Source organism: Lissotriton vulgaris, chromosome 3_1 (genome assembly GCF_964263255.1).
Source record: "Lissotriton vulgaris chromosome 3_1, aLisVul1.2, whole genome shotgun sequence".
Lineage (NCBI taxonomy): Eukaryota > Metazoa > Chordata > Amphibia > Caudata > Salamandridae > Lissotriton > Lissotriton vulgaris.
The window spans coordinates 1,160,573,361-1,160,599,060 of record NC_141689.1 but is presented as its reverse complement, the minus strand read 5'-3'; positions in this window follow the sequence as shown (position 1 = coordinate 1,160,599,060).

Genomic DNA, 25,700 nt, shown 5'->3' with positions numbered 1-25,700 from the left:
CATCAGGAAGCACTAATAGATCAAATAAAGCAGGTGCTCGAGCACCTGCTTTATTTTTATCTATTAGTGCTTCCTGTTGAAGCTAACTTAGTAACTATTTTAGGATGGCGCTGGCAGCTTGCCGGCACCATCCTAAAATAGTTACAAGTTTAACAGGCTTGAACCTTTGCCCCCCAAATCCGCCGCTCGTGGATTTTGTGGATTTCGTGGATTTTCGGTAAATTCGCGGGAGTTCGCGGATTGCGGATTTACCGAAAATCCGCGAGCGGAACGGATTTTGCGCTCACCCTTAATCATATGTACCTTGTTTCCTTCCGCTGTATATCCCATTAATACTTCCCCTGCCAAATGGCCAATGTACTCTGAGTATGCCTTAACCTGCATGTAGTGCATTGACACCAATGCTGAAATGTATGTATAATTATGCTTTGTTGAAGCCTCAATAAAAACTGTAAACAAATTTGAAATAAATGTCTGTATAAAGAGGCTTCTGAAATGCAAAAATGCTTATTGTTAGACTTGGCACCATTAGTGTGGGTATCCCTTTCATTTATTGCTGTTGCCTCCTATGTTTTTGATTTGTTTTTGCTGGTCTAGATGCTTTGGGCATTTTGCCACTGATATTGAGTGCCAAAGTGCAAGTCCTCCCTATTGTAAATTGTTGTAATGGATTAGTGACTCCATGATTGGCTATTTGATTTACTTGTCAGACCCTAGTAAAGTGCACCATGTGTGCCCAGGGCCTGTAAATCACATACTGGTGGTGGGCTTACAGCACTGGGTATGCCACCCACAGAATCAGCTTGTAAAATATGACTCAGACCTGCCATTGCAGAGCCTGTGTTGCGGCTGGGACTGTCATGTCGACTTGGCAAGTGCAGACACTACACATGAAATGTCCACGGTTCTAGAAAAAAGGATCTACCACAAAGAAACAATAATCCAAAAACCTAAAAAATCTATGTGTATGTGAGCAACAAAGTCTCCTTAAGAACAAGGACACCCATCAGTCACGGCTTGATACCGCCCTAGTCATCATCTGGGCCTCCTCTTGGCATTTCCAGCGTGAAGCATAAATAATGAACACAAGGACCTGATGGTGATGCCTCACATCAAATTATGAGTCGCTGGCTAGCCCTCTAGATGTCAGCTGGTATTGACTTATGATGGGTGAAAAAATTGCAGTGGGTGAGTTGTGTATCAAAAAAAGTTACTTAAAATTGGTAAATGAGTGAAGCATTATGTTTATTATTATCACTCAATTGCCCAAGGTTAAAAACAGTGCAAAATTAGGCAATTTTAACAAATACCTGCCAGAATAGTTACTAGGTTGACATGTATCAACATTACATCAGGACACTTCTATCCTCTGCCTTCTTCAGGACCTTTAAATATAATTGCTACTGCAATGTGCAACATAAACACCAAAAAGTGTAAAATTAGAAGAAAATAACTGTTTCGCCTGGAATCCTAGGTGTCTAGTGAAATCCTTCTGCAAATGGGATGAGTGGCCACTGTAATAGATACCTAGTTGTCATTATTCAGGTTTAAGGGTTACATATGAAAAAGGTAAAAACAAAACATCAGGTGTCTGCAAGTGTCGACATCCCGGTATGGCCTAATTACCAACTATGTAAGTGTTTCATAAGTGATAACATCAAGTACATCAAGTATTATTATATTCATTGATGTGCTGGCTCTTCAGCTTACCTATTTAGCAGGAGGATAAAGCCCCACTTTACCTGGCTGTGGCTCAGGGAGAAGAAGCACCGCTCTATAAAAATCAGAGAAAACATACATGGAACATAATTGAATGCCCTGTTTCCTCTGATGTGTCTGTACAAGCCCAAATACATATTCCTTGCCATTAGTTGCTGCCATTATTGTCATTCCCTGATGGTCCGATTTGTGTAATAGACCATCATAAGTACTGCTATGCCAATCTTACTACTGTATTCCAATATGCAAATGTGTACGAGAACATTGTGTAGACCGTCATAGTTCTAGCGCCACTATATTTCTGTGCCACTACATTATCAAAAAATCGCCAGATCCTTTTCATGGACACAATGCGCTCTTAGTTTGTAAGACAGTGAGACAGTGATTGTGGAGCAATACCACAACCGTTCCATCATATCATATATTGTCCAGAAATAACCATAAAGAGGTGCTACACCTGTCTCAAATGTGTCCACTTTTTTCATAATGCGTCACATATATCTTTATCAATACGTGTTCTATCCTATTTTGTCCTGTTATGGCCCCATCGTCTATGAACTTGCATAGCGCTAACTGACACCACTCCAGCTCCATTATATAGAATAATTCAATATGTTGCAATCAAGTAATTTTACATGGAGCTGGCCAGCCTACTGCTTATCTAAGACACCCCAATCTACTGCAAAGTATTCTGAAAAAGTGCAACAATGCATGCAGAGTGCCCCGCCGTTCTCTCCCTCTCACCTATCTGTTGGTACTCCTGACAGTCTTCCATGTGATGTAGTGAGCAGTCTAGTAGCTGGGTGGGCGGAGTTAGTGGGTCAAGGGAAGAGGAGGAGGCTGGGAAGGAAAGGGCAGTTAGAGTAGGGACACGGACGAAGCAGGAGGCTATGGAATAAAGCTTCTTAAAAGATAACTGAGTGTATGTCGTTATTTGAGTCAGGACATGACAACTGGCGACGAGGGTGGGATGGTGGAGCCTGCCACCCACAGAACCTTAAGGAAAGCGTCCCGTCCCCTACAGCGTGCAAGAAGATACCGCTGCTGAGACTCAAGTGTCGGAAATGAGCCCAGCGCCCAGATCGAGAGGCCAGTAGTGATCGCACCTGCCCTGTTATCTTTCAGAAGTGTAGAGCCCAGCTGAGGAGCACTGGTGAGCGCTGAGAGCGTTTGAAGCGGAGCACTCGCTAGCACCAAAATGACACTCAACCCCGATGTGTGCAAGTTGGCCCGTCGGTAAAGAGGAGAAAGCGGGAGCCCACCCCGATTCTGCCTGTTACTCTGGTGACCAGAAAGTGCCTGGGGCCCTGCGGAAGCCCCGTGGACGTGCCCAGAAGCAAGAGTGCTGTTCGCGCCAAAAAGGAGGAAAAGCTCACCCCCGATGCGTGAGACATCGCAGGCGCACAACGAAGTGAAGTCGGGAGCTTACCCTGAGCCTACCGGGAAAGGTGTAGTGACCAGAAGCCTGGGAAACGCTGCTGAAGTCATCCTGCTGCCTAATGAGTGGCGGCCGGTGAGTGCCACATGAAGTTCAAGTCTGGTGACTGAATGAAGCAAACCTCGTGGTGAATGAGAGTGTTGGCGGGCGGCCATCTTTAAGTCAGGCAGCCTTGAGAGACATCCCCTGTGTGATCCATGAGCGGCCATTTTGGATTCAAGCGAAGTTAAATTCAACAAGCATTGATTGAGCCAAGAGGGTTAATGCAACAAGCACTGGCTAATACAAGTGGAGTCACAAACAAGCACAAGTAAATACAACGGTGAATCAATAATCAAGCACGAGCAAACACAAGAGTGAAACAACAAACAAACCTAAGCAAACACAAGAGTGAATTAACAAACAAGCACAAGCAAACTCAAGGGTGAAATATTAAACAAGCACGAGCAAATGCAAGAGTCAACAAACAAACAAGCACGAGTGAATGCAGAGGGTGAACAAGAAAACAAGCAGTGATAAATGTAAGTGAACTGCAAGGACAAGCATTGGCAAATCTAAAGGAACAATCATTGGCAAGTGTACGGAACCAAGCACTGCCAAAGGCAAATGAGCGAACATTGGCAAACATGAAGAAAACAAGCCTTGACAAATGCAAGAAGTAAATCAAACAAGTAAACAAGCACAAGCGAACACAAGAGACAACACAGACAAGCACATGCAAATGCAAGTGATGCAAGAAAACAAGGACTGGCTGAGGTAAGAAGTGTGATGAAAAGAGCCTAAGCAGATGCGAGAATCGTAATCAAACAAACATAAGCAAATGCAAGAGATAAAGACAACGTTGAGCACAAACAGAAGACCCCGAAGAGGGCAGAATTGATGAAGACCCCGATAAGGGCAGAAGTGCAGAAGACCAGAAGAGGACAAAACTGCAGAAGACAGTACCAGAAGCCAAGAAAATAAATGATCCAGAAGCATGAGGAGATGACCACCTGCAGCTGGCATGCGACTCTAAAGTAAGGGAGTCACGAGTCACGCACAGTGTAGCTGAGTGGTGGCCAGTCTGAACTCAAGAAATCCAAGTTTCACTCACTGGCGCATGTTGAGGTAGTTGCGAAGCTTACCAACCTCAAAGCAAACAACCAGACACAGGATCTTGGCTGAAGAGAGTCATCAAAGAAGACGGAATGCAAAGTGAACAGTCCTGTGACTGTAACAGATCAGAATCTTCCTCTATCATGGCGGTGGGAGAAGTAACACAACGGTCCAATCCCGGCAGACAGGGACCGACACTCGGAGTTTGGGTCCCAAACGGAACCGGTGGCTGAAATCACTGGATGATTTCCTGGAAGCAACCGGTGAGCAAAGAGATAGAAAAAGTCTGATACTACTCCTCCACCTGGTGGGTCATGAGGCCCAACGCTTAATCAGAACATTTTCTGAAGAGGACACAGAGACCTATGAAAGACTCCAAGAGAAGCTGCGTGCCCATTTCAACGCACAAGCAGATGTGTATCATGATCGCATCGTTTTCAACACAGCACTGCAGGAACCAGGCGAACCATTGCCAAACTTCATCAGCTGGTTGCAAAGTCTGGTACAATGCCTTTACAAATGAGGAAGCAGTTTGGCTCCGGATAATCGAAGGCTGTTCAAATTCTAACACGAAGCGCAAGATCCTTCAAGGACATTGGTCGGTAAAGGAAATTATCTGGAAGGCCGAAGTTGGGGTGCTGATCAAAGCAGGATACGTATCAGAAGAATGGCACACTATTGCAAGAACCAAAGGTACCAGGAAAGAGACATCCCTTATGCCTGAGAATAAAGTCACCGAAACAAACAAAACCAGAAAGAGGAAGTATGAAGGTAGATCGAAGAAAAGACGGCGGGAGAGACAAAGTGACAGAGAATACTCTGTGCCAACAACACAAATGACCGAGATAATCCAGGACTGTGATAGTGCCACTGACACAACCTCGAGGAGTTATTCAACCTTAAGGAGTCATTCAAAGTATGGCACAAAATACTCTGAAGAGGATGAAGTGTCAAGTGGGACAGATCGCACCCATGGACAAGACGGCAGCCTGCCCACCAAGCAGGCAAGAAAAACAAATTATAAGAGATTGAACCAGTCATGCCATCACCGGAAGTTGATACATGACCAAGCCCGAGCACCTCACTGTTTGCCAATTGCTGGAGATGATTATGAAGAAACATCAAGCTGGAGAACACATCACACCCGCTGCGCAGATGTCAGTGCGCAAAACAAGGGGGAAGAAGAACCCGATCGCAGAAGCTGGGCTGATTCTCGCATCCATGACATCCGAGATAACGGGGAAACTGAGAATAGGTCATTAACAGCACGTGAGAGAGGCAGAGATGAAATACCCGGGGATCAAACACGAGAAACAAACACATGGTTGTCCAACAACTTCTCCAGTGAAATGACACCGAAGATACTTCGAGAAAGATACTCGGAGAAGTATCCCAAAAATAACTCCGACGCGAAGAGCAATTTGTCATGGCCTACTCATGTCAGAGATTTACCAGTCAAGCCATTCTACAAGGAATGTTCTCAAAGGCAATCGACACCTCACTCCTCTTACTCCGGAGACATGTCTGTCCGATCCTGGGGACCAACACAAGACTCCTCTGATTCCGAATGCATGTCTGTCCGATCCTTTGAGTCGACGGGGTCAGGGTCCCGCCAACGACCACGGCATCAAACACCCGAACACCTCATACAACCGAAGGACATTCTTCCCGTCGAGAGCAACCTACCTAACACCAATGTTCCTGAACATTCCATCACCACACAAGCCAACCTGTCATGTCAGTCGCAGGGATGTCATGACATAAAGTGTATACCGTCACCCCTGAAGGGATCAGTGAGGTTGACTAGAAGGACCTACCGAACGAAGACAGAGATAACAGATGTCACACACTGGATAACAAAGGACTATCCAGTCACTCTACGAAGGAAACCTGAGGTGTTGACGGAGACAGGTCATCCTCAGATGAGAACGGAACGTAATCCTTCTCAGATAGTCAAAGGGTTCCCCAGTCCCAGACGTGAGCGAGATTGGGTGGGCCAACCAGAGGTAGCGAATGAGTCCCTGAACCGAACCAGAATTATCATTTCAAATAAGGCATCCCAGTCCGGGATGCATGCCGTTGAACAGGAGGACAGTGCTGCCCTCAACCAGACAAGACTAAGAGAAATAAAACAATATGCGGGTGCTGGGAAGAGAACCAGATCAACACACACTCATGAAGAACATAGAGCATTTATCGCATCAGGGCCACAAAGGAAAATAAACTGTCACTATCACGATGAGCCCTTCACAGCCACCTCAACAGGGGCACTCGTGATCGCCTCGGAAACTGAAGATGAGTGGATGATCCAGAAACTTATCGGAAACCACCACGAATTGCGAAAAAGGATAACACACGATACATTTCGCAGTTTCAAAAAGATGCACTCCTGCAATCAAGGAGACTCTCAGCAAGGCAAGATAAAACCACACCAAGGAAATGGAGATGTGTCTCGTTTCAGAGCGGAAGTTTCGACTATCACTCATCAGAAAGGCACCATGGTGACGGCGGCATCGGAAAGCAGACGTATCACCAGAGATGCGTCACACTTTCAAATGTGTACTCCTGCCCTGAGAGAGTCCCTCCAGAGGATGATTGGACAATCGGAGAGTGAGAAGAGTGAAAGGCCTGATCCGGCTGCAGTAGTCCAGAGACAGGACAATCAAGGAGATGATTCTGAAGTTGGAGGTGTGTCCCTCCGACCTCGGCGAGACATTCAATGGCCACGATGGCTAATTGAAGAACTATGACCAAGTCAGTTATGCTTGTTTTGTTAACAAAGGGGGAGATGTGATGTTGTGAGCAGTCTAGTAGCTGGGTGGGCGGAGTTAGTGGGTCAAGGGAAGAGGAGGAGACTGGGAAGGAAAGGGCAGTTAGAGTAAGGACACGGACGAAGCAGGAGGCTATGGAATAAAGCTCCTTAAAAGATAACTGAGTGTATGTCCTTATTTGAGTCAGGAAATGACATTCCAAGCCGTCTCGGGGAGGTAACCGGCAACATTTCTCCACCATCTTTATCTCGGCTATTCCGGCTCGTTGGACAACCACCACGTGAGCTGGTCACGTGATCTCATCCCGCACATTAAGAAACCTGGATAATGGAGTTCTCTATTGCTTCATGGACCCGTTTTGTGTCCCGTTTGGCAGTGAGTAGCGTTGCAATAATAAATCTGTCATCTGAGCAAGTTGTTGAATATGGGTGTTTATTAAAACAACAAATTTCTAAAAATATACCTAGAGCACACTCTCTGTGAGATTGTTAAGAGGTATTCTATCCATAAAAATAGACATATCGTCATATGATCCTTCCAGCAGTAAGTAGCACTGCAATGGCAGATGTCTCATCAGAGCTCGTTGTTAAAGACAGGTGTTTTATTGAGACAATACATTTCTAAAAATGTCTAGGACACACTCTCTGTGAAATTGTTAAGCAATATTCTATCTGTACAAATAGACATATTGTCATGTGATCCTCCAATGGGGTGGGAGTCCTCTTTTGTATGTATTCACCAGAAATTGTCCATAATAATATTTTGTATTCTGTCATGGATGGAAAAAGACAGAACATATCAGGCTAATCAAACCTTGTCCCCAAAACTAGTGTCTTCAACAAAACTTTATTAAAAAAACTTCAATGAGAAAAAACTTCAATGAGCAAAAATGTCAACAAATAAGATCTTAAAAGGTGGGTTAGGGATAGTATGGAAATTCTCTACCCGAAGGTAAGAAGACCAAATGATCTTGTAGAAATTCTCTTTAGATGTCAATATGCTGTCTTAAGTTAGTCACAGAGGCATGCCCTTGGAGTGTCGCCCATGGTAATTCATCAAAGTATAACCCATGGCATTTCATCATTCAACCCAGTTTTGTCACATCCCAGTCTAAACACCGATTTCTGCTCTTTAATCAACAGATATTTTGAAATATCCGTGACATGATTTAGAATAAAGGGTTGCTCTAACACTGTCCATTGGAAATCAGTTGGACCATGGTTGGCCTCCAAAAAGTGGCTTGTTAGTCTGGTCCCCTGTTTTCTACATCGCACAGTGCTTTTGTGCTCTGAGATTCTCAGCTTAACTTTTCAAGTTGTCAAGCCCACATATCTTAACTGGCAAGGAAAGGTAATAATATATATTAGTCTGTCACTATTGCAGTTTGTGAACTTCTTTTGTTGCCATGGCCGACTGGTACCAATATCAATAGTAAGTGATTTCTGTGTTTGTGGACAAGCTGCACATGTGCCGCATGGAAGATGATGGCCTTGTACAGCAGGCAAATCCCATATAGTGCCTACAGAATGTTGTGCTTTACTTTTTGGTCTTGTGTGGACCAATTGGTCCTTTAAATTTGGTCCCCGTTTGAATGTGAAAAGTGGGGGCTTTATGGAATCTTGACCTGTGTTCAGTATGGACCAGTGTTTTCTGATAATCTTCTGAATATCATTAGACATTGTACTGTGTGTATTTACAAAAGTCAACCTTTTAGATTCTGTTTCGGCGCAGGAGGTTCCAACAAGGCATCCCGGTTGATGTTAATAGTGCGTTTTAAAAATCGTTGCATCAGCCTTTTTACCTCCTCATACTCAGTCGCTTTGAGAGTAAAGCAGAATGCTCCTTAAATACATCTTTAGTAGAACGTTTCCTTTAGACTCTCAGGAACTATCCATACGGGAGATTATCCCTCAAGGACTTGGGGTGGTAACTGTCAAAACATAACAGAGAATTTCGTGACATGGGTTTCCTATACAGTTCAGATTGGAGGCCTGCAGGAGTTGCTAAGATCAGCAGATCCAAAAATGCCAGCTGTTTTTTATCATACTCAACCGTTAACCGTAGGAGGTAATTTCTGCTATTAAGCCATGTCAGAAAAAGATGTAAATCATCTATGCTTCCTTGCCAAATGACGAGGATATCATCTATATAGCATTTCCACAACCGCACTGAGTCACAGAAGGGATTGGCTGATGTCAATACATGTTCCTGCTCGGAACCATGAACATACAAATTAGTAAGCGTGGGCGTAAAATGTGCGTATTTTTGGCCAATTCGCGGTCCACGAATTGCGCGAATTTGCCCAAAAATCTGCAAATTCGCAAGCTGGCAAATTTTTTTGCTTGTCGCGCTTGAAAAAAACAATATCGAGCGCGGCGTTGACATACCGTGATTCTGTGTTCGCCGAGTTGTTTTTTCCCGGGTTGCGTGTGCTGCGCCATTTTGGATCTTGCTGCGTGATCGCTCAAGAGTTTTTCGACAGCGATTACATCATCGCGGCCCACCATCTTGCACAGCGAGAGTTTGACAACGCGAGTACGTCATAAGGGCCCGTGATCACGCATCGCCGTAGATGCTGCGCGCAGTTGACTTCCGGCGGGAGATTTGAACAGCCCGCGTTCTCGAACTGGCAAAAATTGCAATTCTGCACAAGAAATCCACCGCAGGCAGCATAAACCTTCTGAAAATCATGATTTTGATCAGAATAACTCCTCAGATTGACATTTGGCTGCACTTTTTTGTGCAAGGAGTCAATTTTTTGGGGGGGGTGGGAGGAAGGAAGTGCCCCAGAGTCTCCAACTTCCTGTTCCTGTCCAGCGGCTCCTCCCAGTGCTTTGTCCATGTCCTGGTCACTTTTGATTTGGATCTGAAGCTGGAAGGATTACTTTATGTGGTTGCTGCAGGGTATTTGTATTTGAGGACTTTTTAGACTTTGGAGTTTGGATCAATTTTGGATTTGAGATTTTACAAGTAAGTTGGGGTTGTTTGTCTGGGGCATTGCATTTGCTGCAACTACAATTTTAAAACTTTTTCACAACTTTAAAAAAAATATATTGTGGGTAGCCACAGTATCCAGTAGGCCCAGGGTTAGTCATGGGTGCATGATGCTACTGTTTCTGTGAGTTTCTTTTAACTTAAATCGCATTTATGTCATGGAATTTTAGCTCACTGTTACATGTGGATTTTTTTAAAAAAATGTTGGGGTGCCTGTAAAGCCTCACTAGCCAGTAGGCCCAGGGGTAGTGAGTGGTGCATGGACCAAGTCTTTCTGTGGGGTGGCTTGAATTTAAACATCATTGAGGGCATGGATGGCATTGGATTGTGGTGATTTTTGTGTGTTTTTCGACTTTGTGGGTGCTGTTGGGGCCTGACCATGTGGGTGGGGGCCATTTTGTGGCCTGGTCTACCCAGGGCCTGGCCATGTGGTGGGGAACAAGGGGCCATTTTGAAGCCAGGCAGTGTGCTTTGAGCCATAGGCCTGCACCCAGCCGGCCCTGTGTTTTTTCGACATTTGGGGTGTTGTTGGGGCCTGGCCATGGGGTGGGGGCCATTTAAAGCCTGGTCCAGGCAGGGCCTGGCCATGTGGCTGGGGGACAAAGGACCATTTTGAAATGTAATGAAATGAAATGATTACGCACTTGTATAGCGCACAACTACCCGTAGGCATCTCGGCGCTTGTAGGAATACCGCCGAGGAACCCTTCCTGGCCTTTCCCTGTGAGGAGCCCACTCTTGGGCACCCCAAGGTGAAGTCAGGCATCCTCAGCATTGTTGGGGCCGTTGTAGAGATTAAGCAAGCTATTTCCCAGAGGTGCAGAGTGGGACTCATGAATAGAATAGGCACCGAAGCGAGAATTATCAGGTCTGAGGAAATTGAGCCCGAGACCTGCCGAGGCAGGAATTGAACCCTGGTCCCGGCCAGACTACTGCATCAGGGTCTGCCGCTCTAACCATTGAGCCACACTTCTCTACTAACCATTGAGCCACACTTCTCTATTTTGAAGCCAGGCAGTGTGCTTTGAGCCTATGTGCTTAGAGGCCTGTAGGTGATTGAGCGTGTTACAAATCTAAATTAACAATAACAACAATATCAATAGGCCTGCACCCAGCCTGCCCTGCTTTCCCCCATTATGCCCAGGGGTAGTGAGTGGTGCATAGACCAAGGCTTTGTGTGGGACCTCTTGAATTTAAACATCATTGAGGGCATGGATGGCATTGGATTGTGGTGATTTTTGTGTGTTTTTTGAATTTTTGGGGTGTTGTTAGGGCCTGGCCATGTGAGTGGGGGCCATTTTGAGGCCTGGTCCAGGCCGGGCCTGATCATGTGACTGGGGGGCAAGGGGCCATTTTGAAGCCAGGCAGTGTGCTTTGAGCCATAGGCCTGCACCCAGCCTGCCCAGCTTTCACCCATTATGCCCAGGGGTAGTGAGTGGTGCATGGACCAAGGCTTTGTGTGGGGCCTCTTGAATTTAAACATCATTGAGGGCATGGATGGCATTGGATTGTGGTGATTTATGTGTGTTTTTTTACTTTTTGGGGTGTTGTTGGGGCCTGGCCATGTGGGTGGGGGCCATTTTGAGGCCTGGTCCAGGCAGGGCCTGGCCATGTGGCTGGGGGACAAAGGGCCATTATGAAGCCAGGCAGTGTGCTTTGAGCCATAGGCCTGCACCCAGCCTGCCCTGCTTTCACCCATTATGCCCAGGGGTAGTGAGTGGTGCATGGACAAAGGCTGCGTGTGGGACCTCTTGAATTTAAACATCATTGCGGGCATGGATGGTAATTTTTGTGTGTTTTTCGACTTTTAAGGGTGTTGTTGGGGCCTGGCCATGTGGGTGGGGGCCATTTTGAGGCCTGGTCCATCATGGCCTAGCCATGTGGCTGGGGGACAAGGGGCCATTTTGAAGTCAGGCAGTGTGCTTTGAGCCATAGGCCTGCACCCAGCCTGCCCTGTTTTCACCCATTATGCCCAGGGGTAGTGAGTGGTGCATGGACCAAGGCTTTGTGTGGGGCCTCTGTCTTGAATTTAAACATCATTGTGGGCATGGAAAGCATTGGATTGTGGTGATTTGTGTGTGTTTTTTGACTTTTTGGGGTGTTGTTTTGCCTGGACATGTGGGTGGGGGCCATTTTGAGGCCTGGTCCAGACAGGGCCTGGCCATGTGGCTGGGGGACAAGTGGCCATTTTGAAGCCAGGCAGTGTGCTTCGAGCCATAGGCCTGCACCCAGCCTGCCCTGATTTCACCTATTATGCACAGGGGTAGTGAGTGGTGCATGGACCAAGGCTTTGTGTGGGGCCTCTGCCTTGAATTTAAACATCAGTGAGGGCATGGATGGCATTGGATTGTGGTGATTTTTGTGTGTTTTTCGACTTTGTGGGGTGTTGTTGGGGCCTGGCCATGTGGGTGGGGGCCATTTTGAGGCCTGGTCCAGGCAGGCCCTGGCCATGTGGCTGGGGGACAAAGGGCATTTTGAAGCCAGGCAGTGTGCTTTGAGCCATAGGCCTGCACCCAGCCTGCCCTGCTTTCACCCATTATGCCCAGGGGTAGTGAGTGGTGCATGTACCAAGGCTTTGTGTGGGGCCTCGTGAATTTAAACATCAATGAGGGCATGGATGGCATTGGATTGTGGTGATTTATGTGTGTTTTTTTACTTTTTGGGGTGTTGTTGGAGCCTGGCCATGTGGGTGGGGGCCATTTTGAGGCCTGGTCCAGACAGGGCCTGGCCATGTGGCTGGGGGACATGGGGACATGGGGACATTTTGAAGCCAGGCAGTGTGCTTTGAGCCATATGCCTGCACCCAGCCTGCACTGCTTTCACCCATTATGCCCAAGGGTAGTGAGTGGTGCATGGACTAAGGGTTTGTGTGGGGCCTCTTGAATTTAAACATCATTGAGGGCATGGATGGCATTGGATTGTGGTGATTTTTGTGTGTTTTTCGACTTTTAAGGGTGTTTAACTGATGTTCCTCTGGCTTCCTTTGCTTTTAGGTGCACAAGAGAACCACCAGTGCCAGGAAGAGGTCCTGCAGCGGTGTGTGCAGCACAACGTCACGTGACTTCACGTGAGGCCACAGACAACTCTGCAACTCATGCAACTGCGGCCTGCTGTTCTGACAACTGAAGAAGATGGGCCCAAAGAAAGGTGGCCGTAGCTCCTCTACAAATAAAGTTTCCAGTGCCACTGCCAGTAAGAAGGAGCAGAAGAAGCAAGTGGTGCCACTTACCAAGGAGACTGGTGTGCCCACAGAATCTTTTTTCGGGGTAAAATAAACAACGCCTGCAACAGCGGGGTCAGTCGGTGACCAAGCTGGGAGCAGCACCTCCGCTTTATTGGGCTCAGTGCCACCACACCAAGTTAGGTCCAAGGCCATGAGTTCTGCAGAGGCAGCCACTTTAATTGTTCAATCACCATCGACCAGTGATGTTGGCTCATCGCAAGAAAGTAGCATACAATCAATGCAGGGTGTAACTCAGCTGACGAGTGTTCAACAACCACAGCCGCAACGACAACCACAGGTGCAACTAGTACAAGCACAAGTACATGGGTAAGGAGAGGCGCAAGTACATGCGCAAGGAGAGGCACAAGTACATGCGCAAGGAGAGGCGCAAGTAGAGGCGCAAGGAGAGGCGCAAGAAGAGGCGCCAGGAGAGGCGCAAGGAGAGGCGCATGGAGAGGCGCAACTAGAGGTGCATGGAGCAGCACATCTGCCCACAATGCTTGTTCCTCCAGAGTAGGGGCATACCAGGAAATCGAGATTCAAGCGGATGTATCATCCGAGGAAACCACTCCTCCTGAGGATGATTCATTGTCTTCCTGATCCCCAGCAAGAAAAAGATCAAGGAGGGCTACTACAAGTTCTTCTTCAAGCCCCCTTCCTTCTGATGATCTTGATGTTGATTGGAACCCACCAATGCAGTCTGAGAGTGAGGCACGCTATGAGCCGACAAAGGTAGCTAAGTCTAAAAGGAAGGTTCCCACAAGGCTTTCAGTTATGGGTGATGACGACGAACAAGAAGTGGTGTATTCTGCTGCTGATGAACAGTCTGACGACGACCCAGTCATCACAGTCGTCACTCCAGCCCCAGCGGGCATGCAGCAGACAGATATTTTGACCCTATCCTGAATGGCTATTGTGCGGGATGTGGGCGGTGTGGCACTGGTACCACCACCAACGCAGTTAACTACAACACCAACACGACCTACAGCTTCCAAATTTTCTCGTCAGAAGGGCCGGCAGAGACCTCCATCCAGCTCGACCTCCATTACCTCAAGTAGTAGTGCTGTAAGTGAACAACAGAGTCAAATTCAGCCACACCCATCCTCCACTTCATCTGGCATTGAAACTGAAAGTAGGAACTCCGCCACCAGCAGACATCTCCAGTCCCCAGTTTGGGACTTCTTTAGTGTTGGCCAAAAGGCGGAAAACATGGTCATTTGTTTGATTTGTAGACAAGTAGTTAGTTGGGGTAAGCTTGGCACCAACTATGGCACCGGAGGCCAGAGAGATCATCTGAAAGAACACCACACTATTGTCTGGGATGCGCACCCAAGGAAAATCCAGGGAGCCAAAAGTACAACAAATCCAAATGTATCCATTCATATGGCATCTGATAATGATGAGGGGCTGATCGTGCAGGGTGGAAGTCAAGTACCGACCGACATTTTTTCTGGTACACCCAGTACCCCTGGCAGCAGCACTTCAGTGGTAGCGCCCACACCCTCTACCCCTGCAACATGTATGAGGCACACTAAGAGTCTGGGAGAGACACCAATGCGAAAAAGTACATCAATGAGCCTAACTGGTTTGAAGAAGTCTGCATCATCATCATCACGTAAAACGGTCCAGACCACCATTAGCAGAATGTTTTAGTTGGATGCGCCATTTGAACGCAACCACCCAACGGCACGTCTGTATAACGCAAAGCTGGCTAAAATGCTAGCGCTGGACCTTCTCCCTTTTTCTTTTGTGGAAGGGGTGGGTTTTCTAGAATTTGTGGCAACAGTCTACCCTAAATGGAAGGTTCCTAGCTGGTCCTATTTTGCCAGAGTTGCTGTTCCAGCACTACATCAAGATGTGCTGGAGGTGATTGGCGCAGCTATTCAGAAGAGTGCAGTTCACACTATCCACCTGACAACAGACATGTCGACCAGTTGCCAAGCCCTTGATTACATGTGAATCACTGCACAATGGGACTCTTTTGCATGGGTTAAAGACAAGTTAAAAGCAGGTGTTGACACGGACGCACTTTTTCAAGCTACTCGGAAACATGCAACAGTAGCCATGTTTGCCATGAAGAAATCTCATACTGCACCTAACCTTTTGGAGGAGTTTGATAGGAAGGTCTAATAATGGCTGCATCCAAGAAATTGCATGATTGGTTATGTTTCCAGGGATAATGGCAGTGATATACATAAGGCCATGCAGCTAGGTGACTATTTCAGAGTGCCGTGTTTGGTGCACAGTATTAACATTGTTGTGCAAGATTTCTTGAAAAAAGAAACCACAGTCAACAGGTTACTGACCACCTGCCAAAGAATCTGCACACATTTCAGCCATTCTTTTGAGGCCCAGAAGAAGCTGAGGAGCATGCAGCATGAATGTAGAATGCCAGTCAAAGGACTCATCCAGGAGGTGGCAACACGTTGGAACTCAACCTTTTACATGCTTGAGCGTCTGTCTGAGCAGTGGGGGGTAATCAATGAGTATGTCTATAAACTGGGTTCTACTATGAAAGACATGAGGCTAGAGTTGGAGGAATGGAAGCTAGTTGCAAGCCGGACAAACATGCTTCGTCCTTTTGAGGTCTTCACGCGTGAAGTCAGCAGGGAGTACTGTACTTTGGGCAAAGCTATCTCATTGTTGCGCATGCTAGAGCATCAACTGAAGGCGGTGTCTTCAACGTTCCGAGATGATGCTGAAAAGCAAGACGCATATCAGTTGTGTCAAGCGTCAGTTCACGAGGCTCCTGTTGTTTCCTTCCTGATGATGCTAGGTCCCAACCCCCTTATGAATCTACCAGCAGATCAAGGAATTAAACACTTAATCTGACTGACTGACCCACAAGGGAAAGGAGAAGTGGATTGCGAAACAAAAAAAAACACAAGACTGGAGCTCTTCTTGTGGAGTCTTCAATCGAGTTTCTCTTTGAGGTGATCTGGACTTTGTGTACTGACTCAGGAAATATCTTTAGCATTGTGTCTGTATATATGAACAGGTATTAGAATTTACATAAACGAATTACTTCTGTTCACACTTGTCTCTAAGGAAATAATAGTATGTACCAGATTGTTATAAGCCCATTCAAATACCTCTGCAATTGCTAAATGACGAGGATTCGGTTTACTGTCATAAAATAAATAGGAACATATATATCACTTTATGTTTTAAAAAAATAGACAGCAATTAAATGTTCAAACTTTGATTGGTTAATTAACAGGTTAGTGATTAACGAGTTTAGTTTCACTCTTGAACTCTTCCTACCTTGCAATCTCTCTTGATGATCCTTAAATGGATTCTAAAAGAGAGAAGCTGAAAGAACAACCCTGCCTACTCACTTGCTATCAACTTAGTTCAAGGACTCATGAATTCTGTGTCCTATTCAAAAGAGACTTAAGTTTTACTGTAAATCAATGTACCAAAATAACAATAATAGTCTTCTGACTTATCACATAAATGCCAGTATTGGGCAGTATTTTCTAACAATCACTGGCAAATCCAAACAGTACCCGAAAAATAAGCATTGACAATACAATTCCTGGTAAATGCTAATGCTAATTTACAATGATATTAAAAGCATATTAAGAGCATGATTGAATACAATGCTGAATATTATTAGAGTGAATTTAATATCAGTGCCATTCAACATCAGTGCAGAGCATTACCGACTTACTGAGCATGTGTGCACATAACAGTTCGCCCCCCCAAAGGTCGTCTCACAGGTCGGGGTTTATTGGGATAAAGAGCATTAAATGAACGAATTAACCGAGGGGCATGCACATTTCGTTCAGGTTCCCAGGATCGCTCAGATGGATCATATCCCTTCCAATCAATCAAGTATTATAAGCGACCTTGAACCCTTTTTCCATCTACAATTCTTTTCACTTCATATTCAACATGATCTCCTACTATTACAGGAGGTGGTGGATTATCTGTAAGGGTATTCGGATCATAGGGTTTCAAAAGGGACACATGAAAGACAGGGTGAATTGAATATTCTTGAGGAAGTGCCAATTTTACAGAGACTGGATTTATAATTTTGTCAATTGGGAAAGGTCCAATAAATCGGGGTTTTAACTTTTTAGGTCCATCAATCTGGATGTTTTTAGTTGATAACCAAACCAAATCTCCAGTATTATACTGTGGGGCCGGTATTCTGTGTTGGTCTGCTGATTTCTTAATTCTTTCTTTATTTTTGGTTAAAACCTTTTTAATGTGTTCTTGAAAAGCTGACAAATCAGTTAATCGTTCTGAAACAGCAGGCATGTCACAGGATTTATTTGGCAAATCAATAGGTAAAGCTCGAGGATGCTGACCAGTGAGAAAATAGAACGGGGAACATCCTAAAACAGAGTGTGCTGAGTTATTATAAGCAAATTCAGCTAAAGGTAATGCCTCATCCCAATTGGAAGTCAAGGTGGTAGTAAGACAACGCAAACTTTGTTCCAGATATTGATTCACTTTTTCAGTTTGACCGTCAGTTTGGGGGTGAAAAGCTGATGATAAAGCCAATTCAATTCCCAACTGACCACTAAGTTCTTTCCAGAATTTTGAAAGAAATTGAGGGCCTCTGTCTGAAATTATCTTTTGTGGTAATCCGTGTAGTTTAACTATGTTTGCTAGAAATGCATTACTGAACTCAGTTGCAGTTGGAAGTTTAGGTAAAGGTATAAAATGTGCCATCTTGGATAATACATCTACCACCACTAAAATTGTGGTTAAACCATGAGACTTGGGTAGGTCTGTGACAAAATCTAAACTGATAGTGTGCCAGGGATATGGTGGTACTGCCATTGGTTGTAATAAACCCATTGGTGGAGAATGTAAAGATTTTTGCCGAGCGCATACTAGACAGGTTTGAACATGCTGATGCACATCGTCTTTCATATTTTTCCACCAAAACTGTCTTTGACATCATTCAATAGTTTTGCAAATTCCTGGGTGAGCAGCAGTAGCAGAATCATGATTCCATTTAATTAGTTGTTCCTTTAGCTCTTTTTCAGGAACAAATAATTTCTTTTTGTGATAAAAGAAACCTTCTAGAATAGAATGGTGTTTTTGTGACAGCCATTGTTTTTGATCCAAAATGTCGGTCTTTTTTTTTAACAAGATCAAGAAATCCTTTGCAGATATTTCTGCACAGACTTTCTCAGGAGGAATTATGCTTTGAGGTTTTTTATTTTGTTCAGTATCCTTCTCACAAACCAAACACGAGAGCGTGTCTGATTACAATTGTTTGGCGCCAGGACGATAAGTTATCAGAAAGTCAAATTCGCGAAAGAACTGCAACCATCGCATTTGCCTGGGAGTAAATGCTTTAACAGTAGAATAAAACTTCAAATTTTTGTGATCAGAAAAGATGGTAACAGTGTGTTTGGCGCCTAGCAAATGATGTCTCCATTCCTGGAAAACAGCTTTTATTGCTAATAACTCACGCTCTGCAATTGTATAATTCTGTTCAGCTGGTAAAAGCTTTCTGGAAAAGAAAGCAACCGGATGAAGATGTATTTATAATTTTTTGCATCAGAACACCTCCGATGGCAGTTTGTGAAGTGTCCGCTTCTACAAAGAACGGTCTATCCGGATCTGGATGCACTAAAATTGGTGCTGATGTAAAAGCTTTCTTTAAGGCTGTAAAATGAAAGAAGTAGCCGAGTGGATGAAGAACAGCCGTCTTAAACTAAACTCCGACAAAACGGAAGTCCTCATCTTAGGCTCATCCCCCTCTGCCTGGGACAACTCCTGGTAGCCACCGGCCCTGGGAACCGCACCCAAACCTACTGATCAAGCACGTAACCTGGGCTTCATCCTGGACCCCTCCCTCTCGATGACCAGACAAGCCAATGCTGTCTCATCATCTTGCTTCAACATCCTCCGCATGCTCAAAAAAATCTTCAGTTGGATCCCCACCGAAACAAGAAAGACACCCACGCACTGGTCACCAGCCGACTGGACTACGGAAACACCCTTTATGCCGGAACAACAGCCAAACTACAGAAGAAGCTCCAACGCATCCAAAACGCCTCAGCCAGACTCATATTGGACATCCCTCGGCAAGCTCACATTTCCGGCCACCTGAAAGACCTTCATTGGCTCTCCGTCAACAAGAGAATAACGTTCCGCCTCCTCACCCACGCACACAAAGCCCTCTAAGACCAAGGACCCGAATGCCTCAACACGAGACTGTCCTTCTACACCCTCTCCCGCCAACTACGATCGTCCAATCAAGCCCTCGCCGCCATTCCGCGCATACATAAATCCACCATGGGGGAAGATCCTTCTCCTACCTAGCGGCCAAAACCTGGAATTCTCCCCCCACTCACCTCCGCCTTACACAAAACCACCTTGCCTTCAAAAAGCAACTAAAAACTTGGATATTCAATAAATAAAGCACACACCCCCCCTCTAGCGCCTTGAGACCCTCTCGGTGAGTAGTGCGCTATACAAATCTCTGAACTTGAACTTTAAAAGCTAAATCTGCTTCCTTTGACCAGCAAAATTTCTTTCCTTTTTGAAGTAATTGTGTGATTGGTACAACTATCTCTGAGAACTTAGAAATGAAACGCCTATAAAAATGTGCGAATCCTAAGATTCTTTGCGTTTCCTTGACTGAATTTGGAGCTGGCCAATTTAAAATTGCTTCTACCTTTTTTGGGTCCATAATGATTCCTTCTGGGGATAACCAGTTTCCAAGAAACTCTACCTTAGAAGTGTTAAACACACATTTCTCTAACTTGACGAACAAGGAATTGTCTCTGAGCCTTTGAAGAACAGATTGAACGTGCTTTACATGTTCGTCTGAATTTTTTGAGTAAATCAGGATGTCATCAATATATACGATGACACAGACGGCGAGTAAATCATGCAATACTTCATTTATAAAGTATTGAAATGCCGCAGGGGCATTACAAAGACCAAATGGCAATACTGTATACTCAAATAATCCAAATTTAGTGCTGAACGCAGTCTTCCACTCGTCACCTTCTTTTATACGTACCAAGTGGTATGCGCCACGAAGATCCAGCTTAGTGTAAATGCTTGACCCCTTAACTTGATTCAAAAGCACAGGAATCCACGGCAAAGGATAACGGTTCTTAATTGTTGCCTTGTTCACTGCGCGATAGTCAATGCAAGCCCTCAAGTCACCTGACTTCTTCGCAACAAAAAACAGAGGAGACGAGACTGGTGATGTGGAATGTCTAATGAAACCAATCTCTAGTAATTCCTCCAAATACTTTTTTAAGTACTGGTTTTCTGGTTCAGTCAAGGCATATATACGACTACAAGGTAGCACTGCTCCTGGGATCAAATCGATTCTGCAGTCGTAGATCCTGTGAGGTGGTAACTTAGTTGCCTTAACTGTATCAAATACATCAGCAAATTCTCTATATTGACTAGGAATATTGGTCTGCTCTAAATGTGATGTAGCACAATACAGAGGCATGACAGGATCTTTTGTTTCTTGGTAACAGTGTAATTTAGAATAAGATGAACTTAAAGTTATAGTACGTTGTACCCAATCTATCAGTGGGTTGTGAAGTTCTAGCCAGGGGATTCCCAAAATGACTCCGAAAGTTGGTGTATCAATTAGGTCAAAAACCGTATATACAGTATGACCATTGTCAGCAACCAAGAGCAAAGGTGTTGTATTGAATTTGATTAAGCCAGATGATAGTGTTGAACCATCAACTGCCCGTACTGGTTCTGGTTCTTCTTTAGGTACAAATGTCAAGTGTAATTTCCGAGCAAATTCTAAATCAAAAAAATTCCCTGTGGCCCCTGATTCTATGAGCACAGGTATACTGTGTCTTTGTTGATTAGAAAGAATTAAAATAACTCTGATAGTAAAATGTTTAGGTACATGGTTAGTGACGCTAGTTGCAAATTGTGAGATCTTTTGACTCACAGGTCCCGAGGAACCAATCTTAATTTCCCCAAGACATCTAGTTTTCCTGTACTTGGGAAGAATCTGAAGTTATTGCTAAAGCCTTCTTTTTGACTGGTTTAATCGGACAATATTTGGCAAAATGACCTGATTTCACACAATACAAACATACATTTCTTTTACGTTTGCGTTCCTTTTCTTCCTGAGATAAAGGCCCTTTAACCCCTCCTATCTGCATAGGTTCGACCTGTGCATGTTTATCTTCACTTTCTGTTCGTTCAGACTTAAAGTGTAAATTCCTAAAGTCGCTTCTGTGTTGTCACTCTTTCGCTCACCCAAACTATGGTCTAATTTCACTACTAGATCCTGAAATTCTGTGAACTGCTCTGGCAGATCTATTATGTGAGCTAGAGAATCCTTTAAATCATCTTTGAGGCCTCGGTAAAACAGTGATATCCTTTTTTCCTCTGGCCAGCGAGTTTCTGCGAGTAATCTATTGAAAGTGGTGACGTAGGTAGGCGGGTCTCTAGAGCCTTGTCGCAAGTTCAACAGCTCATTGTCAGAGGCCTGTAGAAAAACATGCTTAGCGAAAAGACTTGACATAGCTGTTTTAAAATCATGTAAGTTATGTAACAGTGGGTGGTTTTTATCAACCAAGATCATGGCGATAGGAAATAATAAAGGCCACCTTAGATGTATCTGTGGTGAAAATCTGTGGTTTACACATGAAATGTAGTTGACATTGACTCATAAATGTGGTAAAATGACTACTGTCTCCAGTGAACCTTTCAGGATTTGCTAGAGGGACTGGGTTTGGTGTTACAACAGTAACCTGAACTGGTTGGTCAGGCATTTGTTTTGAAGATGTCTGAGGGGAGAAGGCCGAGACTCCAAATTTTGGAGGCTGTAAAATGGGGCGTCTGTCATCAGATGATTCTCTCCAAGTAGTAAAACCTGCCCTAGTTTTATCTAACTCCTGCCTCAGAGCTTGATTTTTAGCACGCAACTCCTGCATTTCACTATTCAGTTTGTATACTATTTGTGCTAACTCAGAAACATCACATTCAGTGAGGTCCATGGTCAGAACACCATCAAGAGGAAACACGAGGATTTGTGGCTTCGCTTTCTGTCAAGCGTCAGTTCACGAGGCTCCTGTTGTTTCCTTCTTGATGATGCTAGGTCCCAACCCCCTTATGAATCTACCAGCAGATCAAGGAATTAAACACTTAATATGACTGAGTGACCCACAAGGGAAAGGGGAAGTGGATTGAGAAACAAGAAAAAACACAAAACTGGAGCTCTTCTTGTAGAGTCTTCAATCGAGGTTCTCTTTGAGGTGATCTGGACTTCGTGTACTGACTCAGGAAATATCTTTAGCAATGTGTCTGTATATATGAACAGGTATTAGAATTTACATAAACAAATGATTTCTGTTCAAACTTGTCTCTAAGGAAATAACAGTACATACCAGATTATTATAAGCCCATTCAAACACCTCTGCAATTGCTAAATGACGAGGATTCGGTTAACTGTCATAAAATAAATAGGAACATATATATCACCGTATGTTTTAAGAAAAAGACAGCAATTAAATGTTCAAACTTTGATTGGATAATTAACAGGTTAGTGATTAACGAGTTCAGTTTCACTCTTGAACTCTTCCTACCTTGCAATTGCTCTTGATGATCCTTAAAATGGATTCTAAAAGAGAGAAGCAGAAAGAACAACCCTGCCTACTCACTTGCTATCAACTTAGTTCAAGGACTCATGAATTCTGTGTCCTATTCAAAAGAGACTTAAGTTTTACTGTAAACCAATGTACCAAAATAACAATAATAGTCTTCTGACTTATCACATAAATACCAACAATCTTTTGTAAGTATTTTCAAACACAAAGTTTGCTTTTCGAAAGTCCTTTTCTTTTAACAATGTCCCTTTACCAATGTTTGATCGTTTTCACTATAGTTATTATCAAGGAATATGTTGCCAAGATACTAAACTGTCTTTACTTTTGGCCTGGAACCGATAGATCATCACCGAGAGAAAACCGGAAGGAAAACCTCACCGGAATCAGGAGAATCAGGAAATGACGTGGAGTCGGATGAATCAGGAGCTGAAGCCGAGACGGATTTGCTGCAGAGGACTTTCAATGCAGGTAAGGAGATGGGGAAACAAGGGATCTGGGAAATCAGGAAACTGAGCTGGAGGCTGGTTTAAGACGCAGGGTAGGTGGGAGGATTCAAGACTGCCAAACAGGAGCGCACGCGAAGATGCAGAGTCAGGAAGCGAAGCGTCTCTGTGAGCAGGAGCGGGACTTTTAAAGTCTTGCCCGGGCGGGCGTTGTCTCTTGATTCACGTGTAAACCAAAACAGTTTAAACACGGCTGCGAGTGTCTAGATCAAACTTTCTGTACACGGGCAGTATTTTCTAACAATCACTGGCAAATCCAAACAGTACCCAAAAAACAAGCATTGACAATACAATTCCTGGTAAATGCTAATGGTAATTTACAATGATATTAAAAGCATATTAAGAGCATGATTGAATACAATGCTGATTATCATTAGAGTGAATTTAATATCAGTGCCATTCAACATCAGTGCAGAGCATTACTGACTTACTGAGCATGTGTGCACATAACAAGTTGGCGGAGAGATTATTAAGCCGCCTAGTTGACAATGAAAGGCTTAAAAAAATACATACAGAACAACATTACATTTGTGCCACTATTCTGGATCCACGGTACAAAAAGGCCGTAGCCAGCAAAGCATTAATTCCTTTTGATGAAGAAGATGTTTCAAACTACAAACATTGGCTAGCTGTGTCAGCCACTTGGTTCAAAAAAGAGCGGCAGAAAATTGAAGGAGCCGGCTGAAGTACAACTGAATCAGCAGGCCATTTGGCATCAAGTTCCACTTCCGAATCTGTGGCCGAAGGGAGTCACTTTCCCTCACAGCCGTTAACGACACCAGCAACCGTATCATCATCCTCACCTGCACCAGGCCCAGCCATAATATTGTCGGAAGCGGATTGGCTAACTCATCAAGGGTTTGCTTGTTCCAGTGATGCAAAGGCCACAGATGGTACGCAAAGTGGAGCAACCCTGGAGAACCTTCAGTCGATGGTGCAGGCATATCTGGATGATACAACAGAGGTCTTCGGTAATCAGAACCCATTGCTGTATTGGTATAGGAAAAGGATTGTATGGCCACTGGTCACCGGATGTATGACGGTACCACGCATACTTTTACAACGCGTACCGTTACCACGCTACTTTTACCACGCAAGTCGTTACAACGACTTGCGTGGAGGGGCGCTGGATAGTAAATTATTTAATTTACTATTCCAACTCCAGTCCCCGTGGACTCTAGGGAAAGGAGTTGGATAGTAAATTAAAGTATTTACTATCCTGGAGCGCCCCCAGCGCATTTCGTTGTAACGACCTGCGTGGTAAAAGTAGCGTGCTAACGGTACCGCGTTGTAAAAAATGCGTGGTAACCGTTGCATACCCTGGTCACCAACCTGGCTCTAAATTATTTGTCTTGCCCACTCGCAAGCGTGTCTTCTGAACATGTTTTCAGTGCTGCTGGTGCCATTGTAACTTCAAAAAGGACCCGCCTCTCGCCCAAAAATGTAGAGAGGTTAACATTGATCAAGATGAATCAGCACTTCATACCACCTGATTACGAAGTACGTGAATGCACGCAGGAAGAAGAGGACACCGACTTAGGTGACCGAAGTTCTTCTCTGTGACCTAACCTACTCCTGTCTCAATTAAAAGAGTTTGAGGACAAGCTATACTTCCCTGACACCGAGGCCTGAAAATGACTTCCTTCTTTTTCATCCTTATTCACTTTTATTCCTGTGTGTCTTTGTTTTGCAACTTTGACCACAACAAAACTCTAATCACCTAATCACAACAAGTCCATCAGCAGCACCGTCTTCATCTTATTTCCTTATTGATTTGAAGGTGCCGCAGTCTGCATTCCTGAGGTTCACAAGTTCACAACTCAATCATGCTCCTCTATCCTCCTCCTCCAGATGCCCCCTATCCATTTCCCTCAAGGCAGATGGCTGGATTACGCAGAATAAAGAAACTTTGTCTTCGTAGACGAGTCCCCTCAAGTGGGACTGGAATTACTGACTACATTATTATTTATTTATTATTTATTTATTAAAACGTTTTCTATAGCGCGAACAAGACCCTTGGGTATCAAAGCGCTCAACATGACAAGAATTATATGATATTACAGTAGAGAAGTTCGATAGGTGTGTTTCCTCCCATGATAGGTGAAAGGAAGAAAACAAAGATGTAAAATAGATAGATTACATTATTAATTTAACAAAGAATATGCAGTGATCTGGGGTAGGATAGGTTGTTAATTATATTCTCCTGTATATGAATGAATTTTATAGACTTTTTCATAGTTCTTTATGTTTTTCACACCCCGATGTAGTATTGCGTCGACTGCTCGTATCAACATAGAGTTGGCTGTTTCGTATTTACTTCCCTTATGTTGTAGGGTAGGCGTCTCTATGTCAGGCTTAGATGATGATCTGTTTGCCTAAGGAAGGA